Source organism: Nanorana parkeri, unplaced genomic scaffold, assembly GCF_000935625.1.
Source record: "Nanorana parkeri isolate BGI_ZX_2015 unplaced genomic scaffold, ASM93562v1 scaffold183, whole genome shotgun sequence".
Taxonomy (NCBI): domain Eukaryota; kingdom Metazoa; phylum Chordata; class Amphibia; order Anura; family Dicroglossidae; genus Nanorana; species Nanorana parkeri.
The window spans coordinates 433,680-450,319 of NW_017306451.1; the positions used below are offsets into that span (position 1 = coordinate 433,680).

The window sequence follows — 16,640 nt, forward strand, 5'->3', positions numbered from 1 at the left end:
AGAATTGTATATCTATATGTACTGTACATATACAGCACAAATGTCCCGTACACTGCCGCAATAGATTTACAATAATCCCCTGCTAACATGAATAGGTTAAATGATCCTTAGTGCAACTACATGTTATGTACTATGGATCATGATTTAACCTATTCATGTTAGCAGGGGATAATTGTAACTATTACTGCAGTGTACGGGACGTATGTGCTGTATATGTACTATGGATCATGATTTAACCTATTCATGTTAGCAGGGCAGAATTGTGAGCGCCTCCCACAAGCTGAGCACCGAGATGCGATGCAGCGATCCTGCCCAGCGCCGACTACAAGAGGCACCGCGTGAGGCTACGGGGATCGGAGTGAAACTGTGAGTAAGGTAAGCTGGGACGGGGCTGGCTGTAAATCTATTGCTATAGTGTACTGGACGTGTGTAATGTATATGTAGTGCATATATACAGCACACACCTCCACTACACTCCAGCAATAGAGTTACAATTCTCCACTGCTAACATGAATAGGTTAAACCATGATCCATAGTACATAACATGTAGTTGTACTATGTATCATTTAAAGTCACCTGTCCCTTTAAGAAAAAGTATCGGTAATTGGTATCGGCAAGTACATGAGGGGATGTACTTGTACTTGTACTTGGGCCTGAAAAAGTGGCATCGGGACATCCCTAGTTGTAATGTAGCCACCACTCCAAGCTCACACCCGTGATGGACTATAACTTCAAATTAGCTAACTGAACGTGAGATTGTAGTCCATCACGGTAGTGAACTTGGATCGGTGGCTACTTTACAACACACACAGGGAGCATGGGAACAAACGTTGTCAGTTAGTCACCCTCCAGAAGGAAGGACAGTGTCAGCATGAATTCAGAGATGATTTGAGGATCTACAGCCGAGTGATACACAAATAAGATACATTTTGGTTAATAGTTAAGATACTTGAATGTATTTTTAAGATTTAACTCCTGAGTTTAGTGTCACTTTAACTGCAGTGAATATATATTGTGAGTGAACAAGTGGTGCCATAGGCAGGTATAAGGTCCCCACAAATACCCCAATAAATGGAAAAGAGTTAATTTTTTTCAATTCTGTATTATCTGTTCCATTAAAAGGAAAAGTTTACAAATTGTCACCGTAGAATAACAGGCTAGAAAGCAAACATTGCTATATACAGTATATATATTATTTCCACTGATGAACTAGCCAAATTCCATTGTATTTATGGAATCGTGCCACAATCATAAGATTCTGAAGAAAAAAAACTGAATGTTACTCCTAAAAACTTATTTTCATGTTTCTAGTTATATGGAAATGAAATGAAGAGCATGATTTGTAGTTATGAGTAAGTACAACAGTCCTTTTTTTAGTCCCTATTAATCGTAAGGCCCAACGTTTCGTCGATACCCAGGTTACCCTAAAGCTACACAAGTCTATCTTTTATTTTATTTTGCTTCCTCTGTGTCATGTTCCCCTTCTTATCTTGATCTTGTGCCTTACTCCACTTCAACCTTTCTATCACACCCTTTCTATTTGCTCTCTCCATCACTATCTTTTATATTGTTCTTGGTTTTGCTTCACATCTTATCGCTGTTTCTTTACCTCTTTACTTTTCAGCGTGCTGACTCGCCCACATTTGGGGCCAATTCACACTTAAGCATTTCGTTGTAGTGCATTACTGCAAACGTGTTAATGCGTTTTATGGTTCACGTTAACATTGGTTGCTTTAAGGCAGGCCTTTCATTATGAATGGGCTGCAAATGCTCCACAATAGATGAACAAGCACGCATGACCCTTTTTTTAACCCTTTGCTGTAGGCTGTATATGGGGTCCTTAACACTGGGAATCACAGGCAAATTTCCCAATCATGTGTGATTGGCCATCACAGTAATCACATGATTAAGAGCCCTTCCCACCAGCCCCTGAGTGTAAACAGTGACTGGGAGCTGTCAGTGACAGCATGGTCCCTGTACTGGGGGTGCTAAGTGAGTGCACATTCTGCACAGAACAGTGTCACCAACTGTATGCATATATGCAGCAGCCCAGCAATGAAGGCGATCCACCATGTGGCCAGATATATGTGTATGGTTAGTGGGAAGGAACACAGTGCACCACAACACATGGAATATATGTTGTGGTGTGCTGTGGTGCATTGTGCCCTACTGTACAATGCATAGTGTAGCAGTGCACTGCACATAGAGCAGGTGCGTTGTCATTCATTATGGCAACACGTTTTGGCATGTGTTGCCACAATGTACAGGTGAGGTGTGAATGGGTTCTTAATATTTTTTCTGCTTTCCACTTATACCAATCTTAGCAGTCACTTACCCTATGTCATAGATATGCTTTACGCTTGCTTGTTAAATTTGATCCGTTCTGGCTTTTCTGCTCTAAATAATTGATCAGTGTTTTGAATGAACGATCTTAGAAAGGAAATACTAATACAATCTGCAATACGTGCTCACAGATATACTACTAATAATAATAGAAATCAGAGGCCTTGATTCAGAAGACTATATATGAAAACACAGCACTTGATAAAAATTTTAAATATTTTAACAGCAAATTAGCTGAGAGTCACATATGACTTTTGAGTTGAAGACCTCTGATATAAATTATGTATAAAAAAACTTTCCAGATGGTCAGAAGTTTAATATTGAAGTACCGTACAGGAAAAGATAAGGAAAATAAAGGGGGTTACTCATAGCAACAATTTAGATTCCATTTTCAACTCTACACCAGAACAAAAAGGTAGAAAAAAAGGATAGGGTGTTCTGGGTCATGACCCCTCTTTTATGCTTCCTCCACGTCTGTAAAATACGTTTCTTTAGCAAATGTAGTAACAGGTATACTGCAGGCTGCACTGAACTTTGAACGGGTCCAAAAATAATAAAAACGGAATTTGAATTTGAATATTTACCATGAAAAATGGTACAAAACTGAGCTATATGGAGTAACCTAAGGCAACCAGTCATACCTTAGTATGTGAACACACCTTGATAGCTGAGGCCAACTGCACATTAAATTATTATCTACTGAGCCTGGATAAAATAAATATATTTTGCTTATGAACCAGCATGATTTACACTATTATGTTGCACTTCCAGGCTAGAACAATAAAAAGAGCATCTAAATAATTGTAACACCTCCCCTATCTTTTATTTCAGAGGTTTTAATTTATTTTTAAATACTAAAGTTATTAATCAAGTGAATCAAAATTGTATTAATTGCAGAATTGCCGTTATGGTTTGATATAGAGCTGCATATGTTTTAAAGTACTTTAGTTATGGGTAATACAACAGTTGTTCTTTTAGTCATTTTGTTATTGTAAGGCCCAACATTACATCTATACCCAAGTTACCTAAAAGCTAAACAAGTCTATACTTTTCTTTTCTTTTCTTTTTTCTTGCTCTTTGTCATGTTCCCCTTCTTATCTTGATCTTGTACCTTACTCCGCTTCAACCTTTCTATCACAGTTTAACAAACAATGTTTAACAAACTTTGCAACTGATCAGAAGTTACTGCAAACCCAAATTAATATCTGTATCATGCATTGCAATGAATATGTAATAATTCTCACTTGCCCCTTAATACTCCTGTGTCTGCAAAGTGTCACGACATTCCATATAAACATTAATATCAAATATTGGTCTTCTGATTGTTCTCTGATATCAATATTGTCACTTCTCACTTTTCAGATCTTGTCTAATAACTGCTTTCCGTGCATGTGCCTGTTTGTCCCATCTCCCTACCAGCTTTTATGTATGTGCAAAATCCTATAATGTATATAATCTTTCGTGAATACTGTATATGATTTTTATCAAGTTTTTTGTCTTTAATATATATATATATATATATATACACACACATATATATATATATATATATTTTGTTATATAAACTATTACTTTTCTATCCTGCATCTATCCAATATGTCAAATAGTCTCCCTCTTTTAATCTAGCACACTCACCTTCTTTCTTTCTTGTTCTTTGAATGTTGACAGGTGTCTATTTACTGGAAGCGTCCTATGTACAGCAGCACAGTGTTCTTCACTTTTTCACCTCTTTGTTGTCTGGTAATGGCGCTCCTGGGATTAATGATTAGAATCCAGCTCTGCCCACTTTCACACTGACAAATCCTCCCCTCAAGGCTGGTCAGCAGTTGGAGAACTGCACAATTCCCTGAGAACTGGTGTACAGGCAGGTCTGCTACTCACACACCTTTAACCGCTTCTCTCCCAGTGGAAAGAAGGAACTTCTTTAAATTGACAGGTAGGCTAAAAGGTAAAGGAGAGTTGTTCTCGTAAAACTACAGTATAGTCATTTCTGCAAGATATAGATGGTTTTCTAAGCCATAGTGGTATTTTTACATATTATTTCATAAACTAGCAGAGTCCAAACAACATAAAGCAATACAATATTACAACTGACATTTATAAAGCATAACTGATATTAAAGACACAAATCAATACAACTCTGTTATCATTAAAGCATCATTAGATGCATTTTTTTTAAATGCTCGCAGTGTAAGTATCTGAATTTGACCTGCTATCAGGTCCTGCAGTCCTTGTACAGCAGAGCTCATAGTGGGAAAAGAAGGAGCACTACAGGGAGCCAGTCATTTTATCTGATGACCAGAAGGGTGCTGATAGGAAGAGAAAGCAGAGTGACAGAGTGATGAGTAATCACTGTGCTGCTTCTCCGTTCACTGTCCAGTCACAGGCTGGGGCAAGTTTACAACAACCCAGGTTCAGAGTAAGTAAATAGAATAATGCTGGCCATCTGGACTAGCTGGTTTTGTTCTGTTATCTTTAACTGGCTATTCATCTTTATCTTGTTGTTTTTGGCTGGAGTTCTGCTTTAAGATACATTTTCTAGCATGTAATATTGCATACACAAATTTACAGGGTTTCATTTATTAATACTGTATAAAAGGTTATGCCAATACTTAAAAATTAAAAGGCAGAACACATTTTTATGCAGTTCAGTAAAGTTTCACATTTAAGCTACACTGATGTCAGCTTTTATATTGTAAGTAGTATTCTATGTATCCTTGTATAGAAAGCACTTAGGCATTCTATAAAAATCAAAGTAAGTTTGTCTTTAGACCACCAGTGACCACCTTTATTGACCTTCTGAAAATGCAAATTGCCTTGCTGTTCTGCTGTCTCCCCTGGCTTCAATACATTCTGAGAAAGGAATAAACTCAAGTTCAAACTGAACCCGGTCCAAACCTGAGCTCCTCTAAACACAGAAGTGTCCAATCAACTGCAGAGCTGCACATGATCAAAGGAGCAGGATGTTGAGCTGACATCATAGACCTGATGTGGCCATATGGCCATATTTGGTCAATGTCATTATTATATAATATAAGGTCAGTGACATCACTGCACCCCACCCTTTTGCTTATGTGCAACTGCAGGTGGGGAATTTCCCGGCCACAGATAATTGGGCGGCAGCAGAAGAAGCTTCCTTTCTTGTTCGGAGGAGCTCCTTCCGTGTTCTGAAATGGATTTGGTCTGAACCTGAGCTCATCCCTAGTTCTGAGTTTGTGACCCATAAAAGGTCACATCTTTCTGCCTTGAGGAAGGGACCCTGCGCGGCCCCGAAACGTCGGTTTATTTGGATGTCTGTGATGCTTTCTGTCCAATAAAAGGGACATATTTATCTTTAGTACTGAGCGCTGGTGATTTCCTGACTTTCCTGTGACCCATAAAAGTCATCAAGATCTGCAAAGTCAAAGAGAAGTCTGCAAATTTGTTTCCAACCAATGGGTGCTGCTGTTGCCATCTTGTTTATGAAAGTAAACAAGATAACTGTCATTCTTTTCATGACTTAAGTGCCTAATAAATCTCTGAATTGGAACAATGATATGCACATCAGCGGTCCCAACACTTCACTAGTTTTGTTTCACTTTGGTGAATTACAAATAACGACACAAGAAAAAAACATAACATCCATGTGGCTTGGGTTGCAAAAAACAAGACAATATAATGGCTGTTTCTGGTTAAACAAAATGAATAGCTTAAAAAAAATTATTAAATAAACTGTAAATTAAAATGTAAATTGTAAATGAAAAAGGGTTAATATTGAACTGTGCTACCAGGCATAATTTGTACTTACTTGGACTAATCAAGATTAATAATTCAAAGATTGATATGCTGAAAGGCAATGGATTTGCAACTGTGTGACTTTTTCATAATTTTACTCTTCTATATGACAGGGAACTGTCAGCAGTTTAATAAATATGGGGGTACAAGAAGCCTGAACAGCAGCCAAATCCTGTGAATCCAGGTAAAATTGGCATGTATGAGGATAGTTACATAGTTACATAGTATTTGAGGTTGAATAAAGACATAAGTCCATCAAGTCCAACCTATTGTGTGTATTTATGTTTGAGCAGGTGTGTGCGCCTGTATTAGTCCATGTGCGATTTTGCTCTTAGGCGTACCTGTACCCCTGTATATTATGGTCTCCGAGGAACTCGTCCAGGAGTTTCTTGAATGATTCCACACTCTTAGCTGAGATCACTTCCTGCGGCAGCGAGTTCCAGACCTTAACCGCTCTGACTGTGAAGAACCCCTTGCAATTTTTGGTTGTGCCCTCTGGTCTTTGTTATGGAGCTAACCGTAAACAGTTTGTTGATAATGTTGCTGTCACCCTTGAATAGTTTATACAAGAAGATCATGTCCCCCCTTAATCTCCTAACCTCCAAAGAGAACATATTTAATTTTAACAACCTTGTTTCATAGTTCAGGTCCTCAAACCCCTTAGTAAGTTTGGTTGCCCTCCTCTGGACTTTTTCCAGCTCAAGGACATCTTTTCTGAGTATCGGTGACCTAACCTGGACATACAGTTGCCCACTCCCCGATATTCTCCAGGTCCTCCTGTAATGTTACAATGTCTGAATCCGTGTCTATTACCCTCCCGATTTTCGTATCATCAGAAAACACTGAGACATGGGTACTCACTCCCTACCCGATATCATTAATAAATAGGTTAAAAAGCATGGGGCCCAGCACAGAACCCTGGAGCACGCCACTCATGACTTCAGCCCAGTCTGAAAAGGTGCCATTAACTGATACTCTTTGTGCACGTTCTTGTAGCCAGTTTTCTATCCACGTGCACACAATTTCCTCTATGCCCATAATAGACCTTAGCTTGTATAACAAGTGTTTATGTGGCACCGTATCGAATGTTTTCGAAAAGTCCAGATATCCTACGTCCACCGGCCTCCCCCCATCCAGATCTCTACTTACCTCTTCGTAAAAGGTCAACAGGTTGGTCTGGCAAGAACGATCCTTCTTAAATTCGTGCTGCATATCAGTTATTATGCCCTGATCCCTGACGAATTCCACTAAGTAATCCTTAATAATTCCCTCTAACAGTTTACATACTATGCATGTCAGACTAACTGGTCTATAGTTCCCTGGTTTGGCATTTTGACCCTTTTTTGAATATAGGTACCCCATTAGCCCTTCGCCAGTCGCTTGGTACTCTACCAGCCATTACGGATTCCTTAAAAATGAGGAGCAATGGTCTCGTTATCTCCTTGTTTAGTTCTTTGAGTACCTCGGGGTGTAGATTATCAGGTCCTAATGCTTTATTTGCATTCAGTAGTTTAAGCCTATGTTGTATCCCAGTTTCAGTCAACCACTCAGGTGTATTTCTTGTTAAATTGTGTGTTTTATCATGTACATTAAACCCGTCTGTTTCCTCGGTGAATACCGACGAGAAGAAAGTATTTAGCGCCTCGGCCCTCTCCCTGTCGTTTGTGAGTAACAATCCATTTATGTCCTTTATTGGGCCTATCTGTTCCTTTCTCCCCTTTTTACTGTTTATGTACTGAAAAATGTTTTGGGGGTTCTTTTTACTAACTTTGGCGATATATTTCTCACATTCAATTTTAGCTGCCCGGACTACCAGTTTACATATTTTGTTACATTCTTTGTAGTTTTGGAATGCCAATACTGTCCCCTCCGTTTTATACTTACTAAATGCTACTTTTTTTTCCTTAATGTATTGTTTTACCATTTTATTTAGCCATATTGGCTTTGTTTTTGATCTTTTACTTTTGTTACCCAGCGGTATACACCCGGTTATAGCATTTTTTTATTTGTTATTGAAACAGTCCCACTTTTGGTCAAAGTTTAGTTTATCAAATAAGTTTTCCCATTCGATTTCACCCACTATGTTGCGTAGTTTATCAAAGTTAGCCTTCCTGAAGTTTAGGCTTCTCGTCTGCCCATCACCTTTCCCTTTCTTGCACCCAATATTAAAAGCAATCACCTTGTGATCACTATTACCCAGTGTCTCCCCGATTACAATATCGTTGATTAACTCTGTATTATTGCTGATGATCAGATCTAGGATGGCATTTTCCCTCGTCGGGACCTCAACCATCTGATCCATGAAATTGTCTCGCAGCATATTACGAAAACGGGCAGCCTTTGCCGATTGGGAAGTTCCATTAGCCCAGTTGATGCTTTGGTATTTGAAGTCTCCCATTACCACAACATTACCCTGTTTCCCCGCTATTTCTATTTGGGATTGTAGGTGGGCCTCCTCCTCTTCCTCTATATTTGGAGGTTTATAACAGACACCCACAATAAGTTTACGGTTAGGGTTCGTGCTATCGAGTTCTAGCCATAACGATTCCACATCATCCCCACCAGCTGACGCGATATCGTCACGGATGTGCATAATGAGGTTATTTTTAGCCTATATACATACCCCACCCCCACCCCCTTCTTGACAGCCTGTCCCTCCTGAACAGGTTGTACCTTTCTATGTTAGTAGCCCAATCATGTGTGCGGTCTAACCATGTTTCTGCTATTCCTACTATATCGTAGTCCTCCTCGAGTAACATAACTTCAAGGTATGTTATTTTATTTGCTAGACTTACCAATGATATATCTGCCCCTAGTCTTCATTTTACATGAATACTGATGAATACTGATGATTCTAAGGCATTACAGAGCACTCTTTGACCAAGTTGTGCGAACATTGGGTTTAACTTACTAAAGTAGATGCTGTTAACCTAAGAAAGTATATGTTTACATTGCAAAGTGAATCGTAGTAAACAAGGCTAACCCGTGTTTACTTTGAACATTCAGTAATGCGTGATGGAAATAAAAAAAACACAGAAATGTTGCTAGCGTACAATTGTTTTATTGAAGTGAACACAGCTTTACCTTATTTACTTTTATTTTTATGTTCTTTATATAGAAATTCACAATGCAATATGCATTGAAGCAGGTTGCAGCAAGCTGAGTAAGGCAACCCATATGTAAATACACTTCAATTCATTAAAATTCAGTGCAGACTGCGTTTTTCAAAATAAATGGCACCACAGTGCACCAATACTCTGGTTAAGGATGAGGCTGTCTATAAACAGGCAGGCTGGAAGGGGAGAATAAGTCAGGCTCTGATCATTCATTGTGTAAAAAGTTTGCTTATAATAATACCATCAGCTATAGAGGACTACAGATAACAGCACTACATTATAAAGCAATGCAGAATAGCAACCGGCTATAGAGGACGACAAATCCCAGCAATACATTATACAGCAATGCAGAATGATACCATTATTCTGCATCGTTGTATAATGTATTGCTGGGATTTGTCATCCTCTATAGCTGATAGTATTCTCCATTGTTGTATAATGTATTGCTGGGATTTGTAGCAGTTTATAGTAGGACTGAAACAACTAATCAACAAAGTCGATAAAAATCAATAATTAAAATTGTTGTCAACTATTTTCATTATTGATTAGTTGGGCTGCTTGCAGCTTCTCACACCCTCCCTCTCCCCACCTCACCCAGCTATGAACTCCCACTAATTGACATCAAGGTGGTGGGGCCGCCGACAGACACGCCCACACCACTCCTAAGCGTGCATGCGTATTATTGCAGGCCGGGCAGTCCCAGGGAAAGCTGTTGAGGAGTCCCAGCGGAGCCGCAATATAGTGAACGCAATAAGCTCGGAAGCAGGGGCAAACTGACCGTTCAGGCACTGATCGAGGGCTCCTTCTCATCTCAGCCTCCTTCTCATCCTCTCCTCCTCCTTGGGCTGCTCATAGTGGACTGTGGGCGGGTTAAACAACGATGCGCAACCGGTGTAAGTAGTGTGTATTATATGGTGTGTGTGTATTATGTGTTGTATGTGTGCTGTGTGTACTGTGTGTGTATTATGTGTTGTAAGTGTGCTGTGTGAATTATGTGTTGTATGTGTGCTGTATGTGTATTAGGTGTTGTATATGTACTGTATGTATATTATGTATATTATGTTGTATGTGATGTGTGCTGTGTGTGTGAGGTGAGTGGAATCAGTGGCGTAATCACAAAAAGTCTGTGAAGCCCGTGACACAGCAATGGGAAGCAACGGTGCACGGAGCTTCGTATGCAGTGTGTCCAGCAATATCCTCTCCCACGCTCAGCTAGGTGAGAGATGAGCGTAGGGGGAGTAAAATTTTCATCTCTGGCTAATCAGCTCACGCGTATGAATCCATGTGTCAGGACGCGGATTCAAGCATGCAGCCAATTGGATTCCCCCAGACAAAAGCGTCTTTTGAGAGGAGTCCAGGAGAGAAGTCTCATAGTAACATAGTATTTGAGACTGAATAAAGACACAGGTCCATTGTGTTCAACCTTAGTGAGTGTGTCTGTATGTGTGTGTCAGGGATGTTCAGATACCAGTACTGATATTTGGCATTTTCACGAGAACTACCAAGGTTGCAGGATTTGCAGCTGGGACATAGCTCTGGCGCTCCACCAGGGTCCTGAAATAATTAGTCTGTATTGTTTTAGAAAAACTGTCACATGACAATAAACAGAAATGTATCAGTACTTGTATCTGTGAGGACTTGGACAAGTATCAGTACTTGTACTTGCAAAAATGGTATTGGTGCATCCCTAATATATATAAAAAAACATATATTAAAACAGGGATGAACAAATCCCAGGAGCTCCATATGTTTCTTAAAAATGAAAGCTGCCTCCTAACTTTTGAATTTTTCTCTAGTCTAGTCTTGGAGCTGGAAAAGTATCTGTACTTGTACTTGTATTTGTACTCGGTATCTGAACATCCCTAGTGTGTATATGAGTCTCTGTGTGTTCCAATCGTTAAGAGTACATGTACCTCTGTATGTTATGGTCTCTGAGGATGGTATCTAAATGCTTTTTGAATGATTCAATACTCTCTGCTGATACCACTGCTTGTGGAAGAGAGTTCCAAAATTTTACCGCTCTAACAGAAAAGAATCCCCTACACCCCTTGAGGGTAAATCCTTTTTGCTCCAATTTTAGGTGGTGGCCTCTAGTCTTCTTTAGGGTGTTTACAGTAAAAAGTTTATTACTGATATTAGTATCAATATTAAACAATTTGTACATCAAAATCATGTCCCCTCTTAATCTCCTCACTTCCAGCATGAACAAGTTTAAATTTAGCATCCTTGTCTCATAGCTTTGGTCCTCCAGCCCCTTAATTAGTTTTGTTGCCCTTCTCTGGACTCTCTCTAGCTCAAGAACATCCTTTCTGTGGATTGGCGACCAAAATTGAACCGCATACTCAAGATGAGGCCGAACCAGGGATCTATAATGTGGCAAAATGATTGCTTTGTCTCTAGAATACATTCCCTTTTTTTAATTCAATACATTTTTATTTTTTATACAAATATAACAGAAGTAACTACAGTAATTAGCAGACTGCAGATTACATAAGGAACATCAAAAGGATTGTCTTAGACATCTGTGCATTAAGTACATCAACAGTATGGTAAGTCATACACAGGGTACCGATGTTGACTAGTAAGTGACAATCAACAGTTGCATAGGTGGGTGTGCCAGACGATCTTGGTAAACAGAGACGATCCAATGGAACGAAAGAAGTAGCAAAAGAAAAAGAAGTGAGAGAAAGAAATTAGTGAAATACTGGAGAAAACCAAGAGCGGGAGAGAGAGAGAGAGGAAAGAGAGAGAGAGATAGCCTAGGGGATTGCGTACGAGAGGATGCATACTACCTAAATAGATGTTCCAGTATTCAAGTTCTCAAGTACATTTCCTTTTAATGCATGACAGTACTCTGCTACCTTTGTTTGCTGCAGCCTAAAATCTGCTTGGTAATGTTTTCCTTCCTGCACAAGTTCTTTCTATGACATATGTGATATGCCAGGGATGAGAGCTATGTAAAAGAAAATGAATATGATATGTCCAATAAATAATTAGCCAACTAATCGATTATGAAAATCATGGCAGGTTGCAGCTAGTCCTGTGTGTCCCTGTTTCTCTGCAGCATCACACACTCCCCACTCCTGTGTGTCACTGTGTCTCTGCAGCATCTCACCCTCCCTACTCCTGTGTGTCACTGTGTCTCTGCAGCATCTCATCCTTTCTACTCCTGTGTGTCACTGTGTCTCTGCAGCATCTCACCTTCCCTACTCCTGTGTGTCACTGTGTCTCTGCAGCATTTTACCTTCCCTACTCCTGTGTGTCACTGTGTCTCTGCAGCATTTTACCTTCCCTACTCCTGTGTGTCACTGTGTCTCTACAGCATCTCACCCTCCCTACTCCTGTGTGTCACTGAGTCTCTGCCATTTTTCTGCCGAAACAGCAGTACATCCCTGCTTTCTTTTCTCCCCGCTGGGCGCTGCTCTGTGTCCCAGCGGGGAGGAGAGAAAGTGACAGCCGGCCGAGCGGCGGAAGGAGAGCGCTGTGTTTGTGGGGGGTTTTTTTGGGGGGGGGGGCCCAAAAAAAAATCTTGCACCAGTGCCCTTTGTTCCTTAGGTCCGACACTGCCTAAATCTTACCATTGGGGGTCACCACAACTTGGCAAATGTTGCCAAGGGGTCCCGGCCCTAGATCTAGCGTGAACACCTACTTAATCCAATCAATTTATATCCAATGAGGTACACACACATTACACACAACAAAGTAGTTGGAAAAGAGATTGTAGAAATCAATTGCAACACAAGGCCAGCTTTACAATTTTCTTAGGCATACCTCCCAACTGTCCCTCATTTGGAGAAACTGTCCATTTAAAAAAAAAATCAAATCCCTCTGTCCCTTTGTCTCCCTCAGATTTATTTATTTATTATTGGTATTTACATAGCACTGACAATTTACACAGCACTTTACATAATGCACATTCACATCAGTCCCTGCCCTCAAGGAGCTAGGGTCCCTATCTCACACGCATACACAGAAGGGCAAATTTAGACAGGAGCCAATTAACCTACCAGCATGTCTTTGGAGTGTCGGAGGAAATCCACTCAAGCACAGGGAGAACATGCAAACTCCTTGCAGATAGTGACCTGGCTGGGTTGTCCCTCTTTTTGGTCCAATGCATATATCTAAATATAAAAATAATATATCTTTTAAAAGTGTGTAGTGCTCACCCCCCAAAGGAGTTGCCAGAATAACCCGGGTCATCACTAATATGCTAGGGGTTTTAGTGTTCAGCTGCCCTATTAGCATTAACTGCCCTCTTCTAGTGTCCACAAAGCTGGTGTCCACTCCAAAAGTATAATGCTGAAGGACTTTTATTAGCATCTTCACACTGGGGAGAGAGGGTACAGGGATCCTAGACACCCAGGGTAGTACAGACATAGACTCCAGACTCACCAGTCCCTTTTTAGCATTTCAGGGTAGATCCATTTGTAGCCCAGCAAATATGAATTTGAGTAGCAGATGAGCAGGGATGAGCACAGGTTCTCAACAGGAGAGACACCAAACTTGTTCCTGAGATCCACTATTTTCCGAGTACTTCCAGCAGCCATCAGCGTCCATGGTTCTCCTCCTCTGACAACAGCACAGGACTCCTCCATACTTGAGGCCTAGCGAAACACTTCCCGCACCCCAAAATCCCCAACTCCAGGCCTCAGGTGGCTGGACAACACCCCAACCTGGACTAATCCATGGCTGGAGCCCAAACTAGACTGAGCACATGGTAATTCCCTGGAGTATATAAGGACTTCCTCAACATGCAACACTGGCTGAAAGAGCCCCAGTGATTGCCTGGTGAATGGCACACACACTCACAATGCCCCTCATTGACTGTCCCACACTGCAGCAGAGTCATACTCCACCCAGGTAGGTACAAGCAATGCCAGTACACCTGGAATTAACCAGATACATGCCAACTATAATTCAGCCATATTTACTACAGTCCTGGCAATCAATACATTTCTAGTAGCCACCTCACAAAAGGTGATGGGGGCTACAAGTGTTTTACTGCACGTAACTTTTTTAGCAAACCTCTAAATTATTGCATTTGCTTTTTTTTTTTGAGACCAGTATAAATAATAATACGTAGTGGAATACCAGCACCTGTGGGTTCAACCAACCACATTTTCTGTATTAATTCTTTTTGATCTGCGTTACTGGAGGTATGGCAGGGGTGTGTCCTTTGCATGCATACTTCGTACTCTAAAATTTCCTCTTTCTCATCTTAGAAAGTTGGGAGGTATGTCTTGGGTGTAGAAAAAAAACCTATTCAAGCTTCTCCATTTAGTATTTCATACATTAACCAAATGTGTCTGAATGAGTTGTATCTTATGCATGCCCAAATACCTTTTGAGGGCTGTACAGAGGTAAACTCTGTAGACAATACAATGGGAATGTATCATAAGTGGCTTAAAGGGCTTCACTGCAACTGCTAATATCAGATCTTGAAAGTGAAAATCTACATTGCAATTCAAAGTAATTTCACATAGTTGTTAGGCATTGATAGATTCACAGTCTAGGTTACCAATAATATGGTTATAACATTCATTATAACAACTAAAGCCCCGCTGTGCAGTCTTCATCGCACAGCCTTGCAATTCAAAATAATTTAACATTACCAATGTATGCTTCATGCAAATAATTGAGACAGTGGCTGCCAGACCCCAAAACACAAAAGTGAACACTCGTAGTTTAAATGTTATTTTTTTGGGGGGACTGACCCTTTAAGGAGCAGGAAGGCATGTACATAACATATCAGATACTTTTCTAGCATTCCACTACTTCTTTGGAATGTGGTGTCATACAAATAAACGATTAATACATAAAGCACATACAGACAGCATACACAAAAACAGAGACCATTAAAAGATACTGCAAAATATTTTTATGAAATGGAAATAATACACAAACGTTTTACTGGTATTTTTATATGCGTTTTTAAAGTTGAGCTTCTGACAGATTTAAAATACACAAATTCATGCAGCTCTGTTCATGAATTTATTATGAAATGTATAAATTGTTTTGCAATGCAAGCAATCTAAGTACCCACATTTGGTTTGGCATCTCTTTCAATCTGTTGTATAGCAGAACTCTGACTGTGAGAGGGAGAAGCTATGGACACACATAGCTAGGTGCAGGGTACAGACGTGAACAGGCACGCATGGGTGTCTCCTCCGCAGCGGACTAGCTGAAGTAGACACCCGCAAACAGGCAGGGGGATCAGCGGTTTGTGGACCAGCTGCATTAAGAGGAGAGAGACAAATTTCAACAAGAAAAATGTTCAAAAAAGTGCAGACCTCCTCATCTTGAAAAAAAGATAGCAAAGGTTTAATATTACATAACTGCAGAAGAGAAAATGCATATCTCTTGCTTTAATACACAGGGCTGTGCTGTGTGTCAGAGCTTTGTAAATCTCAGAAATGGACGGGAAGAAATGCATAACTTTTAGCAGGTGTATGGATTTAATTTGTGTATTTATCTGTTTGTCTGCAGTTCAGCTTTAATTGAAGAAAACAATTGTGGTGGTAAGATTATACAGTTAATCCTCCAGTGTTGTGGAGTATTGCAAAAAAAACGAAGACAACTCTAATGCTAAAGGAACAAGGAAAATCCTAATACAATGTTAAAGGAACAGGGCGAAATCATAGTTTGTAAGGTTGCAGAAATATATTAACAGTTCATGGAGTAACAAGCTGTTCAGAGAAAAGCCATAAATACAGAATATCATGATACATTGGTCTGGAAATATTTACAACATTGCAAATCCCTAGGCATATGAAGATGAAAACAGCTATGACTGTTATAACTTCATGACACTCTGAAAATGATTCTGAAAAATATTTATATACATAAACAGTAATCTGTTGATACAGCTGAGTCCTAAACTATACAGATAATTTTTAACTCATTACTGATTTAAAGTGTAATTCCACTTTTGCAGCCACATTTATTTATTTTTTTGTTACATGTTCCCGTTCCCATTCACATTGAATACACTAAACAAATATTTTAAAAATGCTTCTTGCAGTTTAAATTGTTTTTACTTGGGTAAGGGTTTCTTGGCTTCCTAAGTTAAAATCACTACTAGCTTCTCCTCCTTTGTAATGTTAGGAGGGATTGTGATGGGTAAGGGGTTTGTTCATTATAATTTGTAAAGTAGACGTGAACACTGCCTGTCCTAACAAAGGGTTAAAGGATTGCAAGCCCGGCGTCTTCTTTCTATGTTAATGAAGTTAATGAGAGAAACACAATCCTCAAATTTCAATCCTAAAGCTGGCCATACACTTTACAACCATCACACGACTTTCGTCTTGCGATGGTTGTAAGCTAATTAAAAGCTCGTACGATCTGCCCATCTTGGACAGGCAGATGGTACTTCCGATCATCGCAAGCCTGCCCCGCTGAGGGGCGATC

At 39.9% G+C, this 16,640-nt stretch overlaps 1 protein-coding gene across 2 annotated transcripts in view; it reads right to left on the reverse strand.

The window, feature by feature from the left end:
• LOC108785905 (occludin-like) overlaps nt 1-4,063 on the reverse strand; it is a 37,066-nt gene extending 33,003 nt beyond the window's left edge. The window contains exon 1 of one of the 2 annotated variants that reach the window (XM_018555089.1): nt 3,979-4,063. The gene's annotated coding sequence lies outside the window, so the exon portion shown is untranslated. The remainder of the gene's footprint in view (nt 1-3,978) is intronic. The other variant, XM_018555090.1, reaches the window with a different exon arrangement.
• Between the last annotated feature and the right edge of the window lie 12,577 nt (nt 4,064-16,640).